Here is a 26,202-nt window from a genome sequence, read left to right as displayed (position 1 = left end):
AAACCTTACAGGTTTCCATCGAGAAACCACTCGACCTTTAGGACTTCTTCCCAATGTACCCATTACATTAGAAGGGAAGACAGTTCAAATGGGCGTCATGGTAATCCAAGGTCCGTTAGATTACAATTTACTCCTTGGACGAGACTATATTTTTCGTATACGTGCAATTGTGTCCTCACTCTTCAGAGTGATGTGTTTTCCGCACGAAGGAAGCACAATCAAGGTCATAGACCAACTTTCGTTCCCCGGTTCACACTTCACGTATAGTCATTTACCATTCCTAAATGGTCTTATTTCCACAGAAAATGCCCCATCAACCGGTCCGTCATTCTGATGATGGCCGCCGACCCGGGCGCGTGACTGAAGCCCGGGGGGCATGCATCCTCCTTTTCAAAATCGAGTCTTTCCAACTCAATCTTCATTCCATCCACTCCGTGAATGACATGAAGCTTGGGGGGCATGTATCTCGATTCGCATTATTATGCTGGGGGCATGCAATTTTTTTAACAAGCATAGTTTTTCGTTTCAAGCTTGTGTAAACATGAAATCGAATCCAAGCAAAGTTCTCCACGGTTCAAGCTTGTGTAAAAATGAACCCATACCCAATTCACCCAATTCACATCTTGTGATTGCCGTTTATCTGCTAAGTTATGCTAGATGAGCCTTGGTTGTTTCATTCCATCGCCACCATCTCTTTGGCTGATCATATGCTTTCACTTGGTTGTTCAACCTTTCCTGAGGAACCGCAACGATGAGTGGTTTATTAGCCAGCCTCTTGACCATTACATGTTTTGAGAAGTTCCACCATTACCGGAACCAGTTGCTACCCTTTATACCACTCGTTCCTTCAGGACGAGTCGCCTTTATGCTCTTTTCTGACTCGTAAAATATGAAAAGATTGCCGAGTATTTTTCCTTTTTGACTCGTTAAAGAGAATAAAAATGGAGGTCCGCTTTAAGCTCTTTTTCTGACCATTTAAAGAGAAAAGATTGCCGAGTTACTCCTCTTAACTCGTTAAACGCTAATAAGGGGCGGTCGTTTTAACTTCTTTTTGTTGACCGTTAAAACATAAAAAGATTACCGGGTTTTGTCGTTTCAAACTCGTTAATGGTCATGAAACGACGTGTTTTTGACCGCTTTTTTACTTTTTCGGGTCAGGAACACTATTTACGAAAAGTACTCCTCGATCGTAATGGTCGGGCGGTTCTTTCGAGCATTGTTTTATACTTTTTCGGGCTCGGGAGACACAACTTTACGAAAAAGGACACCCCTGGAGTTTCCTTTTACGCTGTCTTTTCAAACTCTCTAAACATGAAAAGACGCCGAGTTCTTCCTTTGTCAGACTCGTTAAAACCTGATGACATCGGATTTTGTCAGAGTGACACATCACAAGCATATGCTACCCCCATCAAGCTTGTTAAAAATAACTGGGGTACTCGCTAGAAATGGTGGGGGAAAAGAAAATTTTGGAACCATAACCATTGTTGTGTCGGCAGTATGTCGCTCTTGAACATGGCACTCATCTGCTTTCGTGTCTGGGTGGGGATATCTCATCTCGTTTTTCACTGGCTTCCATGGATTTGGGTAATCCTATTTGACCTCTCATCTGCTCATTGCCTCGTCACCATGACCTTTGATCCATCGATGTCAAATACTGCCAATCCCACTATCGTGCCGCCGATATGTTCAAGAGAAGTTGACCTCTGAAAAGAAACAACCTCCATCTGATAGTTCACATAATCTTGATTCACAACATTATTTCTCTGTCTCGTGTCGATTATGTGGGAAACATTATGGCCCACCTTCGATCAAGGTCACTTCCTGTCGACCCTAGCTCATTATCCAGGAAGCTGATCTAGAGACTCCCTTCCGGTGCCTTGGAGCCTGCATGCCTTAATGGCAGGTTCTTCGTGTTCGACGTGAGGTTTTTCGTCATTGGCCTCCGATCGAAAGATTCTACGGGTGTTCGACATCAGCTCATTAATTCGCACACCGTAGATTGTACCTATAGTACCTTGAGGGCCATTGTCATTATTGGTGGTACCTCTCGCGTCTGTTAACGGTTTCCACTATTGACTGGTAATCAGACGATGTTCATGCATGTTCGACTTCAGCTCATATATTCGCATGCTTGAACTTGTACTCTTGTTCGGGTCGAGATGGAGCGCAAGACCCTGGATTGTGTCTGTTGTAATCCAGGCATGATTCTTGATACATGACTCATTCATTGGATGGCTGCGACCATACCTGAGTCAATTCATTGATCCTAACTAGATGGCTGCGTCCATACTATGGATCTAGATTGTTTATGTACTCTCTTATGGATGGCTGCGACCATACCATGTACATCATGTAATTGAACTATCAGTCATATTTCTCAATGCAGATCCTCGGCGGCAGCTATATGTGTTCTTGTAAAGCATTTCACCCCTCTCTACCTCTCGGACTTCATGCTTTAGGGGGCATCTGTTACACAATAAATTGTCACCATCCCTGTTACTCCTCTTGTCGTACTTTGGAGGACTCATCCCAGGAGTTATAAGAAGTGACAAAGTCTAAAAACACTTGCATTATGTTCCCCTGAGTGTGTACTTCATGTTCCCTGAAGACACCTTCTGCAAATTACCCCTGAAAAGTGCTCTTTTTCCAGTGGCGCGAGTTCCCAGTGTCTCACCCGCGCCAATGATAGAAATCCTCAAAAGAGGGCGCGACTATTGGCGCTCTCTCTTAGAGCACCGGTCACGCCAACCAAATTTGGTCATGCTTTTTGCCTTAATGCACGCCCGACTGTTGTTTCCTTCATTACATGGAGCTTTTTGAGGATAAAAAATCAGTCTTATGTCGAGCTCTATCCTATCTCCATCTTTTATGGCTTTCGGGGATAATTTTAATCCACATTAGGTGTCCTGGTTCATTGTATCCTCCTCCCTTCTTCGTCTATATAAGCTTGTCCTCATGCATTTGACAAGCTAGTCTTTGGAGTTAATGGCTCAAGTTCTAGTTCTGAGTTCTGAGTTCTGAGAGTGAGTTCTGAGAGTGAGTTCTGAAGTGCTAGAGTTCTTGAGTTAGAGATAGTGAAGCATAGAGAGGTGATGCTGCCGATTGCAAGACACACATAGCTGCCCGCCCAGATAGAGGAGAGGTTCAGCGTCAGAACCTTGGTTGTACTCTTCTCTTTTTATCATTAATAATTGAAGACTACTATTATGGTTCCACTTTCATCGTTTACATGGTGTTTGATGTAAAGTTATGTCCTTTCTGACTGACATATAATTGCCTATATCAGATTTCACGCTTGTGTTTGTATCGTTCTCCATGTGTGCAGGTGTCCGTTCGCGAGGATAGCGAAGGATTGTGACCGGCCAGGACCAGGGAACGAAAGTGGCTCCGCTTCATCACACTAGCGTTGGACCCCAAGTAGGTCCTTCTTTACCTCTTTTTGTTATTTGCAGTTAGGAACCTGCGTAGTAGCTTTGATTGATTGTTGCTAGACCCCTGTTGGGCTAGTGGGATCGCTTCTGTCCGCAGAAGGGATTTACCTATCCGACAATTTGGCGACTCCACTGGGGAACGCTATTTGTTTTGCATGTTAATTTTCTCTTGCTTGCTTGAGCCTATGAGCTTTCTGGGTCAGTTGTGAGCTTGCTTTTTACTGTTTGATCCATCTGAATACTGTCAGCCCGACCCGAGGTCGTGGTATTTTTTTTTTTTTTTTTAGCTGCCAAACTTAGTTGGCGCGGTTTTTCATCCAACAGTCGCGCCAGTTGGCGCAGGTTGCAGACTGACAGTCGCACCAATCGACTGTTAGCGCAAGTTGCAGGCTGACAGTCGCGCCAACTCTGTGATTTTTGCCTGTATGATTGGTTGGAATCTCTTTTAGCTCAAATTATTGGTTTTTTACAGTGTCTGGAAGTGTGTTGGACCTCTGGTTGACTGGTTGTGCCTTGATCCTTCAGTTGTTTGAGTGATTCACTTCTAGCCTGTCTGAAGCTTACTCCACTTCATCGCATGGTCCATTGAAAAGTCTTTGTGTTCTTCCTTAGTTCGTCTTGGTGTTTCAGAATTGGTCATATTTCTATCAAGTGAATTCTGTTTATCTGTACTTGTGAATATCTCTTAAATTTGCTTGCATGCATCATGTCATCTTAAAGGAAGGAAAAACAAAAAATCTTTTGCATTATAGTAGTTAGCTTTTTTTGATTTATTGCTTTTAAAAAGAAAAAGAAAATAAAGATTTTCATTCTTTGTTATTAGCTGCATTAGGATCTTTGTTTTTGCTGAGTGATCACTTCGTTTGTGAAAAAATCTCTACTTTCCTGTAGATAGGATTCATCGAATGGAATGATATATTTTTGGCATGTAGTTTGCATTTAGCAAGTTTCTGAGAGATCACATACGGTAGGACCAAAAACTGAAACTTAATTCAAGATAAACTCTAAAATCAACTGAATGAACATAACAACGCATTGGAACCTAACGTGAACATTCTAGAGGTCTAGGTAGAGACGTGTTCCGGCGTCTTTAAACCTGGTAGTTTATCGTCGAGTGGTTGGGTGATTCCTCCACGGTGAAACGATAGGTGCCAATACGGACTGTGCTCCCACGTATTGTCGCGTATATATTGGGGGACCCCACTAGGCTATTAACCTTTATCCATAGGAAGTCGTGTCAGCCGCCCTACGATTCGCAATGCAGTGAACACAGCATTCACGAAGATTGACCACCCGTACCCTAAAAAGTATTCTGTGGTTTTGCGAAAAGTTTGGCACACCTTCTGCCTAGTTCTCCAGAGCAGTCACTTTTGATCCTTTTCGGACTCCCTAAATGAAAAGGTGCCAGTGAGCGTCTTGTCACTTCGTGCTCATTAAACATTCGAAGGAGACTAGAGTCATCTTTTATCCTTTTCTCGACTCTTAAAAAATGAAAAGGTCAAGTTTAATGTCTCAAAATTTATTTGCCCACGATAACATTTACCCAATTAGATTTTGTGTGCGTTAGTCTGAGTAGGATTCTTTTATCGCTAAAATGGCATCCTTCTCTCGGTCCACCGGCCAAGGTGTTCCCCCTGATGGAAACCCTAGTCCACTTCCTTCTAGTGGAAATGTCGGTGTTCAGTATATCGCAACTTTGTCTTTACCTGGGATAACCATCGGTTTGCCCGTATGGTTGTTTTCAAACTCGGTGGTCTCGAGTGTGATAACTCCTGTTCCACCACCACCTCCTACACCCGAACAACATCATGTTGATTCCAAGGAGGACCCCTCTCCTTCTTCGCCTACTGCTGCGTCCTCATCTTCTACTTCGCTTGGTGAAACTTTGGATTCAAGTAACCAGGTGGCTAAGAAGAAGAAGAAGAAGACCAAAAAGAAGAAGTCTCCTAAAGGAAAGGTCGTATCTACCCCGAGTATACCTCAAGTAGACCCACCTTCTGCTCCTCCGCGGAAGGCTAAGTTCCCTTGTCAATTATGCAAGAAAGACCATTTCCTTACTGATTGTCCTGGGGTTTCCAGGGTCCTAGATATATGGTCCCGTGACCCGACTCGCCCCTCCTCGTCGCAGATTGACGATACCTTACCAACTGGTAAGGGAAAGGGAAAGGTTCGTTTCCCTTGTCGACTTTGTCAAGGTAATCATCTCCTTCGCCTTTGTCCACTTCTGAATGAAGCCTCCCGTCTTTTGGAAAGTCTGTCGACTCCCTTACCACAACTACCTGCCGGATACCAACGTCTTTCTGCAACCACAGATCATCTCTCCACTAACCAAGAGATCAAGCATGATTCCTCTTTGGTTCCGCCTGCTCTTGCCGAACCTGGCTATGTTCAGCCCGTTCTAGACCAGTCCCTGGTCGGAAAAAGTGTTGATATACCTTCATCGTCTATCCACCACTTTGTTCTGGGAGTTTTTATCACTAAGGATAAACCACCTGAATCCAAACCAGACGAAATTCCAAAGGTCCAGATCACAAGTGACCCGGTCTTTCAAGAGGTCCAGATAACAGTTGACCCCGTTTTGCCTTCAGAAGTTCCACCCTCAGATGATATTGTCACTAAGAATGACGACCACACCGTCCAAATTCTATTCATAAACACAGATGATCAAGTCAGTATCCCTCTCATTCCTTCGCACCAAGAAGGAAGTTGAACAGAGTCGTATCCGGCCATTTATCCGGTTCCACCTCCAAGTAATCTTGTTGTTTCCTTCAATTGGGATCAACTAGACAATCCTCGGTTACCCGCTTCCATACCTTTTCGAATTATAGTTCAAGTCTACCGAATGGTTATGGCCGTTACCGTTATTGATGAAGGATCTCCTGTGAGTATCCTGTCTTCAACAGCTTGGGAAGCACTTGGTTCGCCACTGCTTCTCCCTGAGGTGAGAAACCTTACAGGTTTCCATCGAGAAACCACTCAACCTTTAGGACTTCTTCCCAATGTACCCATTACATTAGAAGGGAAGACAGTTCAAATGGGTGTCATGGTAATCCAAGGTCCGTTAGATTACAATTTACTCCTTGGACGAGACTATATTTTTCGTATACGTGCAATTGTGTCCTCACTCTTCAGAGTGATGTGTTTTCCGCACGAAGGAAGCACAATCAAGGTCATAGACCAACTTTCGTTCCCCGGTTCACACTTCACGTATAGTCATTTACCATTCCTAAATGGTCTTATTTCCACAGGAAATTCCCCATCAACCGGTCCGTCATTCTGATGACGGCCGCCGACCCGGGCGCGTGACTAAAGCCCGGGGGGCATGCATCCTCCTTTTCAAAATCGAGTCTTTCCAACTCAATCTTCATTCCATCCACTCCATGAATGACATGAAGCTTGGGGGGCATGTATCTCGATTCGCATTATTATGCTGGGGGCATGCAATTTTTTTTTTTTTAACAAGCATAGTTTTTCGTTTCAAGCTTGTGTAAACATGAAATCGAATCCAAGCAAAGTTCCCCACGGTTCAAGCTTGTGTAAAAATGAACCCATACCCATACCCAATTCACCCAATTCACATCTTGTGATTGTCGTTTATCTGCTGAGTTCTGCTAGATGAGCCTTGGTTGTTTCATTCCATCGCCACCATCTCTTTGGCCGATCATATGCTTTCACTTGGTTGTTCACCCTTTCCTGAGGAACTGTAGCGATGAGTGGTTTATTAGCCAGCCTCTTGACCATTACATGTTTTGAGAAGTTCCACCATTACCGGAACCAGTTGCTACCCTTTATACCACTCGTTCCTTCAGGACGAGTCGCGTTTATGCTCTTTTCTGACTCGTAAAATATGAAAAGATTGCCGAGTATTTTTCCTTTTTGACTCGTTAAAGAGAATAAAAATGGAGGTCCGCTTTAAGCTCTTTTTCTGACCATTTAAAGAGAAAAGATTGCCGAGTTACTCCTCTTAACTCGTTAAACGCTAATAAGGGGCGGTCGTTTTAAGTTCTTTTTGTCGACCGTTAAAACATAAAAAGATTACCGGGTTTTGTCGTTTCAAACTCGTTAATGGTCATGAAACGATGTGTTCTTGACCGCTTTTTTACTTTTTCGGGTCAGGAATTCTATTTACGAAAAGTACTCCTCGATCGTAATGGTCGGGCGGTTCTTTCGAGCATTGTTTTATACTTTTTCGGGCTCGGGAGACACAACTTTACGAAAAAGGACACCCCTGGAGTTTCCTTTTACGCTGTCTTTTCAAACTCTCTAAACATGAAAAGATGCCGAGTTCTTCCTTTGTCAGACTCGTTAAAACCTGATGACATCGGATTTTGTCAGAGTGACACATCACAAGCATATGCTACCCCCATCAAGCTTGTTAAAAATAACTGGGGTACTCGCCAGAAATGGTGGGGGAAAAGAAAATTTTGGAACCATAACCATTGTTGTGTCGGCAGTATGTCGCTCTTGAACATGGCACTCATCTGCTTTCGTGTCTGGGTGGGGATATCTCATCTCGTTTTTCACTGGCTTCCATGGATTTGGGTAATCCTATTTGACCTCTCATCTGCTCATTGCCTCGTCACCATGACCTTTGATCCATCGATGTCAAATACTGCCAATCCCACTATCGTGCCGCCGATATGTTCAAGAGAAGTTGACCTCTGAAAAGAAACAACCTCCATCTGATAGTTCACATAATCTTGATTCACAACATTATTTCTCTGTCTCGTGTCGATGATGTGGGAAACATTATGGCCCACCTTCGATCAAGGTCACTTCCTGTCGACCCCAGCTCATTATCCAGGAAGCTGATCTAGAGACTCCCTTCCGGTGCCTTGGAGCCTGCATGCCTTAATGGCAGGTTCTTCGTGTTCGACGTGAGGTTTTTCGTCATTGGCCTCCGATCGAATGATTCTACGGGTGTTCGACATCAGCTCATTAATTCGCACACCGTAGATTGTACCTATAGTACCTTGAGGGCCATTGTCATTATTGGTGGTACCTCTCGCGTCTGTTAACGGTTTCCACTATTGACTGGTAATCAGACGATGTTCATGCATGTTCGACTTCAGCTCATATATTCGCATGCTTGAACTTGTACTCTTGTTCGGGTTGAGATGGAGCGCAAGACCCTGGATTGTGTCTGTTGTAATCCAGGCGTGATTCTTGATACATGACTCATTCATTGGATGGCTGCGACCATACCTGAGTCAATTCATTGATCCTAACTAGATGGCTGTGTCCATACTATGGATCTAGATTGTTTATGTACTCTCTTATGGATGGCTGCGACCATACCATGTACATCATGTAATTGAACTATCAGTCATATTTCTCAATGCAGATCCTCGGCGGCAGCTATATGTGTTCTTGTGTGTTCTTGTAAAGCATTTCACCCCTCTCTACCTCTCAGACTTCATGCTTTAGGGGGCATCTGTTACACAAGAAATTGTCACCATCCCTGTTACTCCTCTTGTCGTACTTTGGAGGACTCATCCCAGGAGTTATAAGAAGTGACAAAGTCTAAAAACACTTGCATTATGTTCCCCTGAGTGTGTACTTCATGTTCCCTGAAGACACCTTCTGCAAATTACCCCTGAAAAGTGCTCTTTTTCCAGTGGCGCGAGTTCCCAATGTCTCACCCGCGCCAATGATAGAAATCCTCAAAAGAGGGCGCGACTATTGGCGCTCTCTCTTAGAGCACCGGTCGCACCAACCAAATTTGGTCATGCTTTTTGCCTTAATGCACGCCCGATTGTTGTTTCCTTCATTACATGGAGCTTTTTGAGGATAAAAAATCAGTCTTATGTCGAGCTCTATCCTATCTCCATCTTTTATGGCTTTCGGGGATAATGTTAATCCACATTGGGTGTCCCGGTTCATTGTATCCTCCTCCCTTCTTCGTCTATATAAGCTTGTCCTCATGCATTTGACAAGCTAGTCTTTGGAGTTAATGGCTCAAGTTCTAGTTCTGAGTTCTGAGTTCTGAGAGTGAGTTCTGAAGTGCTAGAGTTCTTGAGTTAGAGATAGTGAAGCATAGAGAGGTGATGCTGCCGATTGCAAGACACACATAGCTTCCCGCCCAGACAGAGGAGAGGTTCAGCGTCAGAACCTTGGTTGTACTCTTCTCTTTTTATCATTAATAATAGAAGACTACTATTATGGTTCCACTTTCATCGTTTACATGGTGTTTGATGTAAATTTATGTCCTTTCTGACTGACATATAATTGCCTATATCAGATTTCACGCTTGTGTTTGTATCGTTCTCCATGTGTGCAGGTGTCCGTTCGCGAGGATAGCGAAGGATTGTGACCGGCCAGGACCAGGGAACGAAAGTGGCTCCGCTTCATCAACACTAGCGTTGGAACCCAAGTAGGTCCTTCTTTACCTCTTTTTGTTATTTGCAGTTAGGAACCTGCGTAGTAGCTTTGATTGATTGTCGCTAGAGCCCTGTTGGGCTAGTGGGATCGCTTCTGTCCACAGAAGGAATTTACCTATCCGACAATCATCCAGAATGAAATGTTTGTCACAAATTCAAAAAATATTCACAATTCAATCCTAAAGCCTCTAAAAAGTAAAAACAAGCATTTAACACACAGTAAAAAAATATAAGGATTCAAACCATGTAAACAATATTTTCACAGTGAACTCACTAGTTGGTGATGAAATCAAACGTCACAGGGATCAAAGTGAAAAGTGGCTATAGATAGAGCAGGTGGAAGCAGTTACGCTGACAAGTTGCTTAATGTGCATGATATGGAGCAAGTAAACTTCATTTATGCCATATCAAATGAAGAATACCCTCCAGAAAGGTCTAAGTGAGTCTATCCAACGTTTGTTCGAGGTACAACAGAGACTTCCCCTCCGTCGTCACCTCGGGTAAAAGCCCTAAGATTATAGTCGCTAAGGTTACCATGTAAAACAATTTAACCTAGGGGGACAATCACATATCGAACGTACACGCAAGGGTAGAGTAAAAAAACTCAATCCCCTTAAAAGTTCCTCAACATGCTTAAACTGAGGTTTACTTCCAAGTGACTCCCAAGTACCTTTTGACACCATTTTTAATATATGTAAATCATTCTACCATAGCCAATGAACTGGGGTCGATCACTTCACTGAGTCCGATATGATCTCGTGCTTGACTCCTTTGTAAGGGGAGCTTCCCAAAGAAAAATTGTAGTAAATGGATTTTTCTCCCTATCACAAGATGCTAATGTTTGTTTGCAGCTTTGGAAAGTTAACTCACTTTTCTATTCCAAATCCCTACAACCTTATCTACTGTAGGTGGAAAAGATCCATAAAAATAAAAATAAAAATCTAGATTAATTTTATTAGCGTTGATTTTGAGAGTTGTTGTTTACTCAAAGGTAATTAATGTGAAACTTGATGGAATTGTGACTTGATGCAAATCCTATTGCAAACGAAAATGAAAATATTATCTTTTCATTTCAATGAATTTATATCTGAAGTAAGGAAAGGGTATTTCAAATTTTTCAACGGAAATGTAAAAAAAATAAAAATCTATATCCCACTATAACCCTTTTCCTACAATGCAGATATCCAATTTCGAATTACCCAAATATTGAAAATAAATTCAATATTTTCACTTTTCCGAATAACACAAAAAATCAAGAAATTTCTCTTTAAACATGCAATCTCTCATAAATTCGCAAAATGCAAGAAGAAACTAATGATCACTAAAATGACTTTTTCTCTAATTGAATGCTATGAATTCACTTGCAGGTAAGAGTACAGTTCATAAACACTTCAACAACGAAAGGAAAAAATGAATTTTCATTTCAAAACTAACATAAATATTTTTCTCAAACAATACCTAATCTTGTCAAACATTCCTTTTGACACACAAAACAATCTCTCGCAAAAGAGAAAACTGAACTCAAGACATGCTTTGACCAAAAAAAGAAAGACATACATTCAACAAGGCAAGGCCAACTGATCTCTCTTTTGATAGTTCAACCATTCACAAGATCAGACTTTACCCTAATTTTCAAAAAGAAGATAATAACAAGAAAGTATTTTCATAGCACTCAGCTACACTGACAGAGACTCAAAGAATGTACAAACAAGTGTAACAGGAAAAACCAATAACTTTGGACTTGATGAGGATAAAACTAAAATTTTCAAAAATTCCAGGTATGTGTGTAGGTCCTAGAGCAAACCAGTGCACATGTGCTCTATTGCAGAAATACAAGTGTGCATAAGTGCACTCTGTGCCTAAAGCCTAAGTGTGCACAACGGGAAATTTTGGAAAAAATAAAAAACAAGTCAAATCAAACCCAAAATCCAATTTTTAAAGATTTCCAGACACTCAAAAAGGGCTTGTACAGAAGGTTCAAAAGGTCAAACAAGGAAAAAAATAGAGAAATACGACTCCCTATCGGAGTCTCCAATTTGTTATGTGGAATTATCCCTCTTGCAGACAAGAGCGATCTCCCTAGACCTGATAGAAATATAGTAACAAACAACCAGGAATTGTTACCTTTCTCTAGACTACGATTGACTAAAACAAATAGAATGACATAAGACACTTACCGTTTAAATTGAAATGCCCGATGAAGTCATGTTCAAAGCTTTCAACCATCCACTTCTCCTCATTGCTTTAGAGATCTTCCCATTGCTTCCCACAACTTCTCCAAGATGTCCTGAAGGAGATCTGCATAGACAGAAACATACACAAAATCAAAACATCCAGCATATAGCATAAGAGATAAATTGACCAATTAAATCAATCATATACCAAAATGGATCAATATGCAATCACAATTTATGTAGGTGATTAAGGAATCCTACAAATTATGACAATAGTAGCATAATTGAGAAAGAACAGTTTCCTTTATATTAATAAAAAATGGAGAATAGACTTACAACCTTGAAGCCTTGATGTTTAAAGTCCCCTCCCACAATCTCCAACCCTCTCCTTAAATGAATAGCCTTTCAAATTTATTCCAGTAGCATAAGCATACTTCCAATAATCCTCCTCAATCCTCATACCTATGATAGCTTTACAGGCCTAGAGTGGGAAGTTTGGGATCCATTCTCCAAGGGATGAGATCCACTGATGGTGGGATAGGGGTTCCATAAAGAAAGGGATTTACTCCATGATGGGAGAGATCATGGTTGAATAGGCACCCATTTGAAGCTTGTTAGTTGGGATAGATGCGACTAAGAATGCTTCTATAATTTAATTTTTATTTTTACATTCGTTAAGTCATGTGTGTAGGCCACAGTGTAAGATAAAGCACACTTATGCGTAGTTTCTAATGAACTTATCTGCATATGCGTAGAGATTGAATAGGGGACTATGCAGGAAGCGAAAAATAGGGTTTTGAACCATGGGATCCAGTAATTTCACCTTATTTGGGATAGTTTGGATTACAACTTTGCAAGGGAATTATTTGGGACACATTTATCGACAGCGAAAGATCCAAACCGATGGTCATTTTCCTAATGGTACAAAATGACGTATAATAGTTTCCTTCTTTCCAGTTGTAGAAGCACCCTTTCTCCCTACTAACCATGCGCACTTCTTGGGCTTCACATTCTCCCTCTGTGATCTAATTTAGAATATTATATTGTTGTGTTAATATCCTCCTCAAATTAGAAACAAAATGCTTTCATTGTGCTTAAGGATTTATGAATTTTTGCAAGTGAAATGATGAGGTTTTATGTTAATTTTATGAGAAATTGAACATAAAAAAGAGACTGAACAACAACATAAACATGTACAGAACATCATCAAAAATACACTACAACAGGAAGATGATAAAGGAGTTCACCCCTCATGGGCTATGTCTCCTTGGTCCAACTTCCAATGGCTTGGGCCTCTCTATTATGCTCAAAATTGTAAAAATATGTGTTTACAATGCTCAAATGCTTCTGCAACCTGCTCCAATGAGTGTAGAATACTCCAAAATGGTACCCTAGCCTCTTTTTCCTCCTCATTTTGTTGAAAATTTCCTTAGTTATGACTTCTACCAGTCTTTCCACAATTTCCTCCTCCAAATCTGGCTAACTTCCAGTTAAATTCATTATCTGGAGTTAATTCTGGCAGTTTGCTGAAATTGGCGGTCTCGCCAACGAGCCTATCTATCTCGTGGTTAAGGTCGTGTGGTCATATGCAAGGTGGTTAGATCCAACGGTTAAGGTGATGGTTCCAATCATAAACTATCAACATCGATAGCCCCATCGCAAATCACAATCGGCAGGAACCGACAGGTCTTATGTTTTGTGGATGCAGCATGGGCGATGTACGATTGCGATAAACGGTGGACCCAATAGACTACCAACTACAATATAACTTGTATCACATCCGGAATATATCGGAATCGACGGAGCCAGGGTAATACATGTAATGGGTCTTTACTCTTTGCGATATGTGATTGAAAAATCACAATCGTAACCTGATCCTGTCGGGGCCAATTTCATAACACCTCCCTTTTGCGATGTGTGATTGTGATCATTGCATCACAACCTTGACTTGTTCTGGGGTCGATTCTTTAACGTCGATATGTTAGTTAAGAACCAACCTGCACGCATGGTGGTAAAGCTTGGTGTTGTTGTGGGTGAGGTCGCGGGTTCAACCTTTGCCTCCCCACATAAAATTTTATTCAACTTTGAGAGGGCATGTGGTGGGCTCCGATTTTTCCACGTGTCACCCTCTCATTGGTCCACCTGTATAGCCTTCAACCAATAGCATCATGCCAACTCATGCATGTACAAACATGCCACATGGCACCCAACCATTCATTGATGAGATTACGGTGCCACCTTAGCTACACATTCAGCACCAATTGGGAAGCCTAGTCAGCAGTATGAACTGCTGACTCGGTTGTCCCCTTTTTTTTCCAAAAATTTACCTGTTTGCCAAAGTGAACAAAGCACTTTTCTGAAGCCATACAGTGTTTGTTTCGTGTGAAACGAGTTGCGTTGGATTCAGCATGACCAGCACTATGATGTCATTTAGGTTCCACACCATTCTAACAACTTGTATTTTTTAGCATAATTTTGAGCACCTTATCACTCCTCCCCACTAGAAGCCTTTTGGACCCCATAAGATCACTTTAATTTTTCTAGCAGGTGAGGGTACAGTTCCCTCACCTTTCCAATATCGATCCATTTATCATTGGCTTGGAACTTGTGATATATATGATGCTTGTCGTGGCTTGCTTTGTACTTTCCTTTGCCCTTTTCAAGTTGATCTTGCACTATTTGATGTACCATTTGGAGTCGTTCAATGAACTATTTGGCTTTGTCCATGTTACTATCAGTAGAAACATCCTTCTTACCAAGATGATACAACACATTATGAAGCAAATGGTAAACAAATTCCTCTACTTGATTCCTTTGACTCAAGCTTGAATATACATATTGAAAGTAGTATTTTTCTGAACATAACTTTCATGTAAAAGAACATGATGCTTGAGGAAAGTAGTTATACAAACTATAGGCCTAGAAAGTACATCAACAAACTTATCGCTTATACCTTTTGACCGAGTGGAATAGTAGAAGAAAACCCATCCAATGGAAGTGCCTTTGTCGCTGCAACTTAAACACTTCACCATTGAAAATTTCTTAATGAAAAGAAATGGGCTTACCACATTACATAAAGACTATGCCCATGGCATAGTCACATACATCAACCTGAAATTTAAATGAGTTTTCCAAGATTAGAAGAGCAAGTATAAAGGCTGAAATGATCTTTTGTTTTAAAGCATCAAATGCCTCTTGTTGATTTCCTCCCCACTGGAAGACCTTTTACACAACTTCCAAAGAATGTAAATGAGCTACAATAGAATGAAAATTAACAAAATCTTTCCTCCAACATTGGGCTGCTCCCAAAAACCCTCTTATCCAAATGACTATCTTGAGCATTGACCAATCCATAATGGTATCAATCTTGGAGAAGTCTAACTTCAACTCATCTTCTCCAATATCATGGCCCAAGTACATCAAAGAAGTTTTATCCAACATATACTTTGACACATTCAATAACAAATGTTCTTGACTTAAGACATCAAGTATTTCTTTCTCATACATGACATGTTCATAATGGCTTTTTTTTTTTAAATGAAAATGTCATCCAGGTAGACTATCATGTCTAGAAATGGTTGCAATACGTCTTACTTCATATGCATGAAAGTAGTTGGAGCATGGAAAAGACCAAAAATTATAACAAGCTATTCAAACAAATCTTGCTTTGTTTTGAATGTCATCTTCCATATGTCTCCTTCAACAACTCTACTTTGATGAAAACCACTTCTTGAATCCCATTCAATGAAATGCTTACCATTCTTCTTGGGCACCAAAACAAGAGGTGCACCACATGGTAAAGGAGAAGGTTGGATGATCCTTTTGTTCAACAATCCTTGGATTTGTTTTGTTATTTCTGCACTTTCCCTTCTTAACATCCTGTGCATGTCAATGTTAGGAAGAAGACACTTTTGTTGCAATGGTATTTCATGTTGGATTCTCCTCTTGGAAGGAAATCCTTTTGCTTTTTGAAACACCTCATCATCATGGTTAACTACATCAACCAAATCAGTTTTCAAGTTTGAATTACAACCATCAAATGCTTCATAATCAATATCAGCATTGGGTTTGATCATAAGAAGCACTAAATTCTTACTTGAATTCACTAGTCTTTCATTTGCCCTGCATTAACTAATGAAAGATTTAGTTTCTTGCGATGAGATCTCACAATATACTCCACACCATCCTTGAACAAGTGGTACTTGTTTTCATGATGATAGAAGATTTCTTTTCTATCATAAAGGTAAGGACTACCCAAAACAATTCCTGATATATCAAGCGGTACAACATCTAATTCAACTTCGTCAATGAAGTTTGTTGTGATTGCAAACCAAAGAATACGTTTTCTTGTAACCTGTAAGTTTGTGTCCTTGCATATCCAACCCAATGGATATGGATTGGCATGTAAAATGGTTTCAAGATTAAGTTTCTTAACTAATTCATCAGATATCAAATTAGCTTGAGACCCTCTATCAAAAAGTGTGTCGAGTTTTTTATATTTTGAGATTACCCTCACATGAAATAATTCAATCCTTGTTTCTTCATTTGTAGTGCTAGTGTGACAATTTGATATACTAGTGCTAGCAATGGATTATTTTCCTTTTATACCCATGGTTGTAATTTTAGTTTCATCACCCAAATCAGATCCCAAATCCTCTTGAATGACGACAGTTGTCTTTTCTTTTCCTTTGTTGTTGAATTTTTTTGGTTTCATTTCGGGATGAAGCTTCCAACAATGAGCTTCATTGTGACCCTCTCTGGAACAATGTTTACATATTGTTTTCTCTTCTTCCTTTTTAATGGATGCATTTTTCTTTCACTTGAAACCCTTTTCTTTCTCTTTACCCTTAAATGGGTTTTTACTACCTTCTTCTGAAGTTTTTTTCCCTCTTGCCTCAAGATGAGTGGCTTGCACACACACATCATCTAAATTATTGGGATTAAACATTAAGATAGTATGCCTAAGGTAACTGTGTAAACCCCCAATGTACTTCAACAATGTGTCCTGTGATTGAAAATCTACACCTAACATTAAAGACCTTTTTTATGAATTCTTGTGTATAATCTTGCACATTTTGACGTTTGAGTTGTTTAAAGTTCTGCCAATTCATGATGAATTTCTGCATATAAGCTAGAGGGTAGAATCATCTTTTGATTGCAGCAATGAAATCATTCCAAGAAATTGAGATCTTACCATGTTTTTTAATCTCCTCTTGGGTCTTTGATTCCCACCATACCAGTGTTGCACCCTCCATTCTGAAGGAAGCTAACTAAATCTTTATGTCATCCTCTTGAAGGTTTTGAATCCTACAATAGACCTCCAACTGATGAATCCAATTATTAAGCTTCTTTGAATTCACTTCACCATTATACATGGGCAGCTCAAATTTAGCATCAAGTTTTAAAAAAGGTGATTTACCAGTTCCTTTTGAAGTATGATGATGAGTATGAGTAAGGGTTGTGTTAGTGGAAGAGGGTGAAGATGATTGTTAAGAAGAAGATGAAGAAGATGGTGGATAGGGAGGAGGTTTGTCTCCATTTCCATTACCACCTCCTGAAGAGCCTTCTCCTTTGGGAGGTTTGGAACTTTCCCCTTGCAACATGGTGTTCCTCTCTTCATAGAGGACCTTTACCATCTCTGTCATATCAAATAAATCCTTTCTGAAGGTCTTCTCATCTTCTATCATGTTTATAGGTTCTCCTTCATGAGACATGATCTATAGAGTGTCAACTGCAACTTGAGGCTGAACTTGTGTTGGAGATTGTGGCAACCTTGATCTCCTTCCCCTTGACCTAACTTCAAGGCTTCCAACCAGCTTCCCTTCTCCTCTTTTGAGTTTTAACCTTGTAAGCATGACATAAACTTGCAAACAGTTAAATCCTTCTTTCACAAAGCAAACCTAGAGCTCTGATACCAAAATGATCTGATTTACAATATTATATTGTTGTGGTAAGATCCGCTTCATATTAGAAACAAAATGCTTTCATTGTGCTTAAGGATTTATGAATTTTTGCAAGTGAAATGATGAGTTTTTATGTTAATTTTATGAGCAATTTAACATAAATAAGAGACTGAATAGTAGCATAAACATGTATAGAACATCATCAAAAACACATTACAATAGGAACATGATAAAGGAGTTCACCCCTCCTGGGCTACGTCTCCTTGATCCAACTTCCCATGGCTTGGGCCTCTCTATTATACTCAAAAGTGTAAAAATATGTGCTTACAATGCTCAAATGCTTCTACAACCTACTCCAATGATTCCAGAATACTAAAAAATGGTCCCCTAGCATCTTTTTCCTCGTCATTTGGTCCAAAACTTCCTTAGTTATGACTTCTTCCAGTCTTTCCACAATTTCCTCCTCCAAATATGGCTAACTTCCAATTAAATTCATTATTTGGAGTTAATTCTGGCAGTTCCACCGAAATTAGCAGCCCTGCCAACTTCCTGTTGGAAATAATACTGAGAGGGGGGTGAATCAGTATTATCAAATCAATATTTTAATTTCCCAAATAGATTTATATACGCTACTTCAGCTAAGTGAACTAGCGTGTACACGTGACTGTACTTAAAGCAACCAGCGTATATGCAGAGAACTTTTGATTTAGACAGTTTATCATGTATTAAACTTTAACTAGTATATCAGAGATTTATTAGACAGTGCAGTAAAAGCAGAATAAAGCATCACACATAAGCAAAACACATGAACACCAAGATATAAAGTGGAAACCCAATGTGGGTAAAAACCACCTGCTGCTGTCATCTCTGTCTTCTTTTAATAATAAGAAAATTTGTTTACAATCTTGTATTGGTGCAGACTCATACCAGTACGCAGGCACCCACCTGCAGAAGGCTACAACCTTCTCTCATTCTCTAGCTACTACTGGAAGGGAGCTACAACCCCCTAGCTCTTGTATTACCCTATATTTTTACTAGTACGTAGGTGCCAACTTGTAGAAAACTCCACTCTTCTACCAAGGACCACGTTTCATGAATTTTCAGACTGGATACTCCTAGAACACAACACCACAATCTGAAGGCCACATTTCATTCAATTTTCATACTGGACCCATCAACAACATCATAACTGCAATACAATCATCAAGTACATCTGCATCAACCAATCACTGAAACTCAATCACCATAACCTGAATCTGATCATTCAGAACACTGTCACCAGAATACAGTCACTAGAACCCAAAACAGAACCCAGAACTCTGCAACAGCAAACAGAAACAACTGAAACATACTTCATAAGGTATACGCTACTTCCATGTGTCGAACCAGCGTGTATACGCACTTTTATCAAAGCCAACTAGCGTACACATCTGTAAATATTAATTCATAATTTTGCAGCTATTCCAGACTTCAGTTATACCCAGATCATAATATTTACATAATAACACATGCGTCAGTATTCAGATGTAGACTATACATGATCAGACCTCATAATGATAATTCATTTCAAGTCTTAAGATCCCAATCCATCATTAGATCTTATCCCTCATCAACCGCTAAGGTTCATCCTTGGTTCAGATCAAGCAAAGCACCATAAGCCAATAACCTGCATACTAGATCTCACACTTCATCAGATATTCGATACTTGCACACACTGGCCTAATGATCTTTTCCTCCTTATATAGTTTTAGGCCTTTCTCAATACCATGGATCAAAACCACTTAGGACCAATACGTTGGACCAAATACCTAGGGTCAATACCTCGGATCAAATATCGTGGACCAATACCATGGATCAAAACCACTTAGGACCAATACCTTGGACCAAATACCTAGGGTCAATACCTCATATCAAATATCATGGACCAATACCATGGATCAAAATACCTTAGACCAAATACCTCGGACCAAAAACTTAGTTTTCCAACATATACGCGCTTTTCCTTCTGTGAAAGTGTGTGTGTACGTATACGCAACTTGTGTTCAGTGAACCTGTGTGTATACACAGCTTGGTCAAGGTGAACCTACGTATACCTCTCTTTCTTCATTCTCTATAGTCTGATCTGTAATTCTTTGTTGTTGACATGCTGCACCATGATCTTTCATTTGGGTGAGTTGCCATCAAGGACAACACCTATATCATAATGCCAACACTTCGCCACAAACAAACCCGTCTATCTCATGGTTAAGGCCAAGTGGTCATATGCAAGGGGGTTAGGTCTGACAGTTAAGGCGATGGTTATGGTCATAAACTATCGGCACCAGTAGCCCCATTGCAAATCGCAATCAGCGGGAACCAGTGGGTCTTATGTTTTGTGAACGTAGTGTGGGTGATGTGCGATTGTGATAAGCAACAGACCTGATGGAGTATCAACTACATTATAACTTGTATCGCATCTGGAATATATCGCAATCGGCAGAGCCAGGGTAATACATGTAACAGGGATTTACTTTGTGCGATATGTGATTGTGAAATCACAATCGCAACCTGATCATGCCAGGGCTGATTTCTTAACACCTCCCTTTTGCGATGTGCGGTTGTGATCATTGTATCGCAACCCTAACTTGTTCTCGGGCCGATGCTTTAACTTCGACCCACCTGCGATATGTTAGTTAAGAACCCAGTTGCGGGCATGGCGGTAAAGCTTGTGTTATTGTGGGTGAGGTTGTGGGTTCAACCCCGGCCTCCCCACATAAAATTTTATTTGATCTTTAAGAGGGCACATGGCAGGCTCCAGGTTTACCACGTTTCCCCCTCTCATTGGTCCACCTGTATAGCCTTCAACCAATAACATCCTGCCAACTCATGCCTATATGAATAATCCACATGGAACCAACCATTCGCTGATGAGATTACGGTGCCACCTCAGCTGCACATAGTACACACTGCTGACTGGGTTGTCCCCTTTTTTTCAAAACATTTACATATTTGCCAGAGTGAACAGAACACGTTTCGGAAGCCATATGGTGTCCGTTTCACGCAAAACGAGTTGCATCGGATTTAGCATGACGAGCAGTACGTGGACGTTCACGTTCCACACCATTCTGACAACTTTGATTTTTGAGCATAATTTTGAGCACCTAATCACTATGAATATGGATTTTTATGATTTAAGTAAGGAAATAAGGTTGTAAATGTATATAGTCCTTATATTGCTTGCAAAACCTTTTGGGATAATTGGGGTTCATCTAGTGTTCTTGAATATCATCCACTTATCCTCGGAGGTGATTTAAACTTCATTGCATCAATCAAAGAAATTTTAGGTTTGGCTTCTTGCAAAGATTCGTCGGATGAATATTTTTCATATTTCATTTGGTACAAAAGCATAACTGATTTAGAACCTATTACTCTTTCCCCCATGTGGAGGAACCTTATATCTAATGAAGGTTCCACTTCCAAAAGACTGCAATGTTTTCTAATGTCTGATTTCCTAATTTCTTCATCCCTCAGAATGTGCTCGTGGGTGGAAGATGGTGGTATTTCAAACCATTTCCCAATTGTTCTCAAAATAGCAAGAATGGGCCCATACCTCCATCTTCATTCAAATTCAATCCAATTTGGTTGGAATAATTAGATTTCATAAACCTAATCAAAATCTCATGGACTTCATTGAGCTTGAATCGAGATGGCCCTTTTATATTTTAGATGGTAGAGAATCTAAAATGTATTAAAAATATCTCAAGAAAATGGGCTAAGGATTATAATGCTAAGTATTAGGTAGAATTAAAAACACATAGTTGGAAGATAAGGTATAAAGAGAAGGAATTTGCAACGTGGCTACAAAATTGTAATGTTTTCTGCCTGTTTTTCGATGGGGCATCCAAGTCAAACCCAGGCATTGCTGGAGCAGGGGGTTGGATCTCTAACGCCAATGGGGAATGTGTCATCTATTTTGAATGGGGTTTGGGGAAGATCTCCAACAACAGGGCAGAAGCGCTGGCACTGTATCAAGGGCTAAAACAACTCATCGGACTAGGAATTAGATCAGCTAAAGTTTTTGGAGACTCTTCGATAGTAATTAGTCTGATGGCTCAAAAGAAAAGTTCTCTGAATGCTCTCCTACAACAGATCATCCAGCGTTGCCAACTACTGCATCAGGCAATGGGAAACTTGCAGTTCCATCACATTCTCCGCTCCTTTAACAAGCAAGCAGACAGGCATGCCAACAACGCCTGTGGCAGAGCAATGGGAAGTCTGCTGTGCAACGCCGAGGATTCTCTGCAGCCATTGCCATGAATCGATACAGCTCACTCAGCAACACTCCGGACAGCGCTATCAACAGAAACTGCCCTCAGGTCATCATCAGCGAAGGAAAATGGTACAGTATCGCTCCATCTACAGCAATGACAAATACAGTGATGGAATCATCAGCGAAGGACTTTCCATCAGCGATGGAATCGATCCCTCTTGTGTCTGATCTCTATAGGATCACGGACTCAACTCGGCCAATCTTCCAGTCTAAGCCTTCATACTTTAAAAATGCTATGCAAATGTAAATTTCTTTTGTTCCAATTTGTCAGAGTGTATCTTAGTTCAGAAATATTCAAAGCCAGGACTTCCAGGACTAAGGAGGAAATTTCTTTCTGTAACTCCTCAACTCCTGAGCCATCCCGGATTGTCATGTACTGCAAGATTCAAATTCCTGCCTTCCTTTTTCAGATTTAATACAGCAACCAACTTCGTTAAAAAAAAAAAAAAGTATTCGATAGAATTAAATTACATTGAATCTAAAATACATGACATCTATTCCTCAAATTCCACAAAAGGGGAAATGCTAGCAACTCTCACATGCATGCAAAAGGGGAAATGACCTAGCCCAAATGGGATGAAGATTTAGTTTTACACTAATATTTATGATCTCATTAAGGAATATCTCCTCAAAGTTGTTGCAGAGTATCAAGCCTCTAGAAAAGTTCTAAGATCTTTAAATTCTACATTCATCACTCTTATTCGAAGGGTCCAAAAAGTTGAAACCTTCCATAATTTCCATCCCATATCTTGTTGTAATATTATTTATAAAATAATCACTAAAATCATTTCCACTCACTTGAAGCGCATTCCCAGTGAGATTATCTGAGAAGAGTAATTTGGTCTCTTGCAAAATCATCAAATTCATGATGTAGTCTCTCTAAATCATACGATGATGTAAACTAGATGCTTTAAAGGTTAGTGTTGATCCAGTTGGCTATGAACCTAAAAATAGTGAATTGGATCACGTGGTGTGTTCAGTCAACTAGTTTTACAATCCTACCTAATTAATGTCCAACGTATTTCTTATACCCTTCCAAAGGCCTCTATTATGGGTGTCCTTTATCATTTGTCCTCTTTTTATTGGTTATAAAGCTTTTAGCAAGATTTTCTCTAAAGTATCTTACAGAGGTAATTTAAAAGGGCTTGAAATATCGCATACAGTCTTAATCTCTCATCTACTTTTGGTCGACAATATATTCCTCTTTATATTAGGTCTTAGAAATCATCAGGTTCTAAAGTATAACTTGGAGTGTTTCTCCACTGTCACTAGGATGATTATAAACATCCATAAATCATGCATGATTCTTCACAATTTGTTAGAAGTCACTATTTACCTCATCTCAATTTTGTTCCAATGCCAATCCAAATTGATTGTTGATGTAGTCAAGTACCTGGGTTTCATGCTGAAGGAAAATTATTATAGATTTGATGACTAGTTTTAGCTGTATAAAAAAGTGGAAAAACATGTTAACAGGATAAACAAACTCTTGTACAGGGAGGAAGACTTGTCTTGGTGAAAGTTGTCCTCCAAAGAATCCCTACGTACTGGACATCGATCGCCTTAGTACCTAAAGGGATTTTCAATAAAATTCATAAATTATGCTTCAAATTTCTCTGGTACGAGAAGGGAATTTCAAAGGGTATATCCCTATTCTCTTGGACTATGCTAGCAATAACTAGGTTTATGGGGAATGGGGTCTAAATAATAATCATAATTTTTGTCAAGCTCTGGTTGCTCCTAGACTTGAAGATTCACAAATATCACTTATTTATGGGGTCAAGCTTTGTAGTTTAAGTACTTGGGCAACAAATATTTCCTTGAGTGGTATCTTGAACCCAAAAAATATACTCCTAATGCTTCCATTGTGTGGAGGCCCTCACTATAGTTTTCCCCTTTATTGGTGACTAAGTGGTCAAGCGGATTGGCAATGATCACTTGGTAAGGATCAGTGAAGATCCATGGCTTGGTGTAGATGATAATTTTCATCTTTCTCCAAATTATCCATATTTTTCACATTGTTGGGGTTTACATCTTCACTAATGAAAAATTTATTAATGACTCCCCATTAGGAACTCGAGCATGGAATTCATTGTTGACTTATCTCTCACCATGTTTGAAGACATAGAATGGTTAGAATATGTTAGGAACTTGGTGTCATCCCTTACTTTCCTAGTGTAAGATGATTCAATCATTTGGTTTAGTCTAAAAATCCGATAGTGGGCTAATACATAACAAAGTTGGGTTATAAAACATATGTGGAGTCTATGTAGGCTCAAAATCATTGGTGGTGGTCATGCTTCCCGTGGAAGCACCATTTTCCTTTATGTGGTTGCTCTCAATAATAAACTACTAACCTGGGATAATATCCTTAGAAAAGGTTGCAATTTCCCAACCACTTCGCATTATTCCACTGGGATTCTGAGTTCATTTCTCTCTTTTTTTATTGTGCATATGCAATGAAATATTGGAGCTTTATCAGTGAAGCTTTCTAGCGTTCCTCAACTAAATGGAATAAATTCTCCCTCATTGATTTCTTGCATGATTGGGTTGCGAACTCCTCTATTCAAAATTATCAAGCTCTTCCAACCATATTTGTGCATAAGACCATTTTTCAGGAAAACTTATTTTGCTTGAAGTTCAAGATGATCAAGAAATCAATGTAATGGAATTCCATTTCTAAAGATCATATGACAATTGATAAGAGGTGTCTTTAAAGTATAGGTCTAAGATTTTTAGAAATTGAAGTCTCGTCTTTTGGACAGCATGATATCCACGTGGACTATTATCTTTGATTTACAAATAGTCTATATGGATAACAGAGGTTTATTTTCATAATATAAATATAATTATATATATATATATATAGTAAAAAATAGCACATTTTTCATTGTTTGTTTTACTCGCAAGGATTTGAATATTGAATCTCATGGTTTACATCATACTTCATAACATAGTTTTCGCCAATTGAACTTTCCTTATGGGAAAAAAAAGTAATACCATAATTTCAAGGAGCACAATTAAAATACAAAAAAAAAAAATGGCAAATTAAACAGACTTAAATAAATTTAAATTTAAATTTAAGCATTCGAATCATTTGAAATACATCTAACATATATTTTATACACAATATAAAAAAATTACAAATACAAATACAAAGAATGAAATTATACTATCCCAAATGAATTGATGATCTTTTTTTTTAATATATAGATTTTAATTTGAAATATATTTATTTTTTAAATATATAGTGTTATTTATAATGCTAACTTTTAAAACATATTATTTTTTATTCTTTTAAGTTTATCCATATTATTTAAAAATCAATTATAGATATATAAAATAGTAAAATACACCTTTACAATATCCATCATCTTCTCCTAAAGTGGGTGTTCTATAGTGGATCTCATTCACTAGGACAGATGCTCCAATGCAACTCCCCATATCACACAATGACTCAATGAGTACCCATCATTGGATGGAAGAAGGCATATATGCCACTCATCGCACTTTGACAAATCATATCAAGCTCGTTATGCTCAATGTAGTGATCTCACAACAATGATTGGCTCAAATCATATCAAGCTCGTTATGCTCAATGTAGTGATCTCACAACAATGATTGGCTCAAATCATATCAAGCTCGTTATGCTCAATGTAGTGATCTCACAACAATGATTGGCTCACGTGAACCAAGCAGCATCACAATAAGGACATATTTGTTGATTCCATCATTTTGAAGTAATCACATCTCATCATCACCATGCACCCTCTTCACAATCCTTTGAGGATAGAATTATAATATTTTTACCATGCACGATTTTGGCTACAGATTCGATTAGGTGACGAATTCTTTAAATTTCGTTAGCAACATTCTGATAGAAACTCAAATGCCTCTACGCAATTTTCATAGAATTCTCTCCACCAAGATTCCCTCAACTCTTTATCAGGATCATGCCACATAGTTTATTTAAGCTATGTGTAGTTGCAATTTAGATCCTCTACC

This window comes from Pinus tabuliformis, chromosome 9 (assembly GCF_031772625.1).
Source record: "Pinus tabuliformis cultivar Carrire ecotype Pingquan chromosome 9, CPIR1, whole genome shotgun sequence".
Lineage (NCBI taxonomy): Eukaryota > Viridiplantae > Streptophyta > Pinopsida > Pinales > Pinaceae > Pinus > Pinus tabuliformis.
This window is presented reverse-complemented; position numbering follows the sequence as displayed.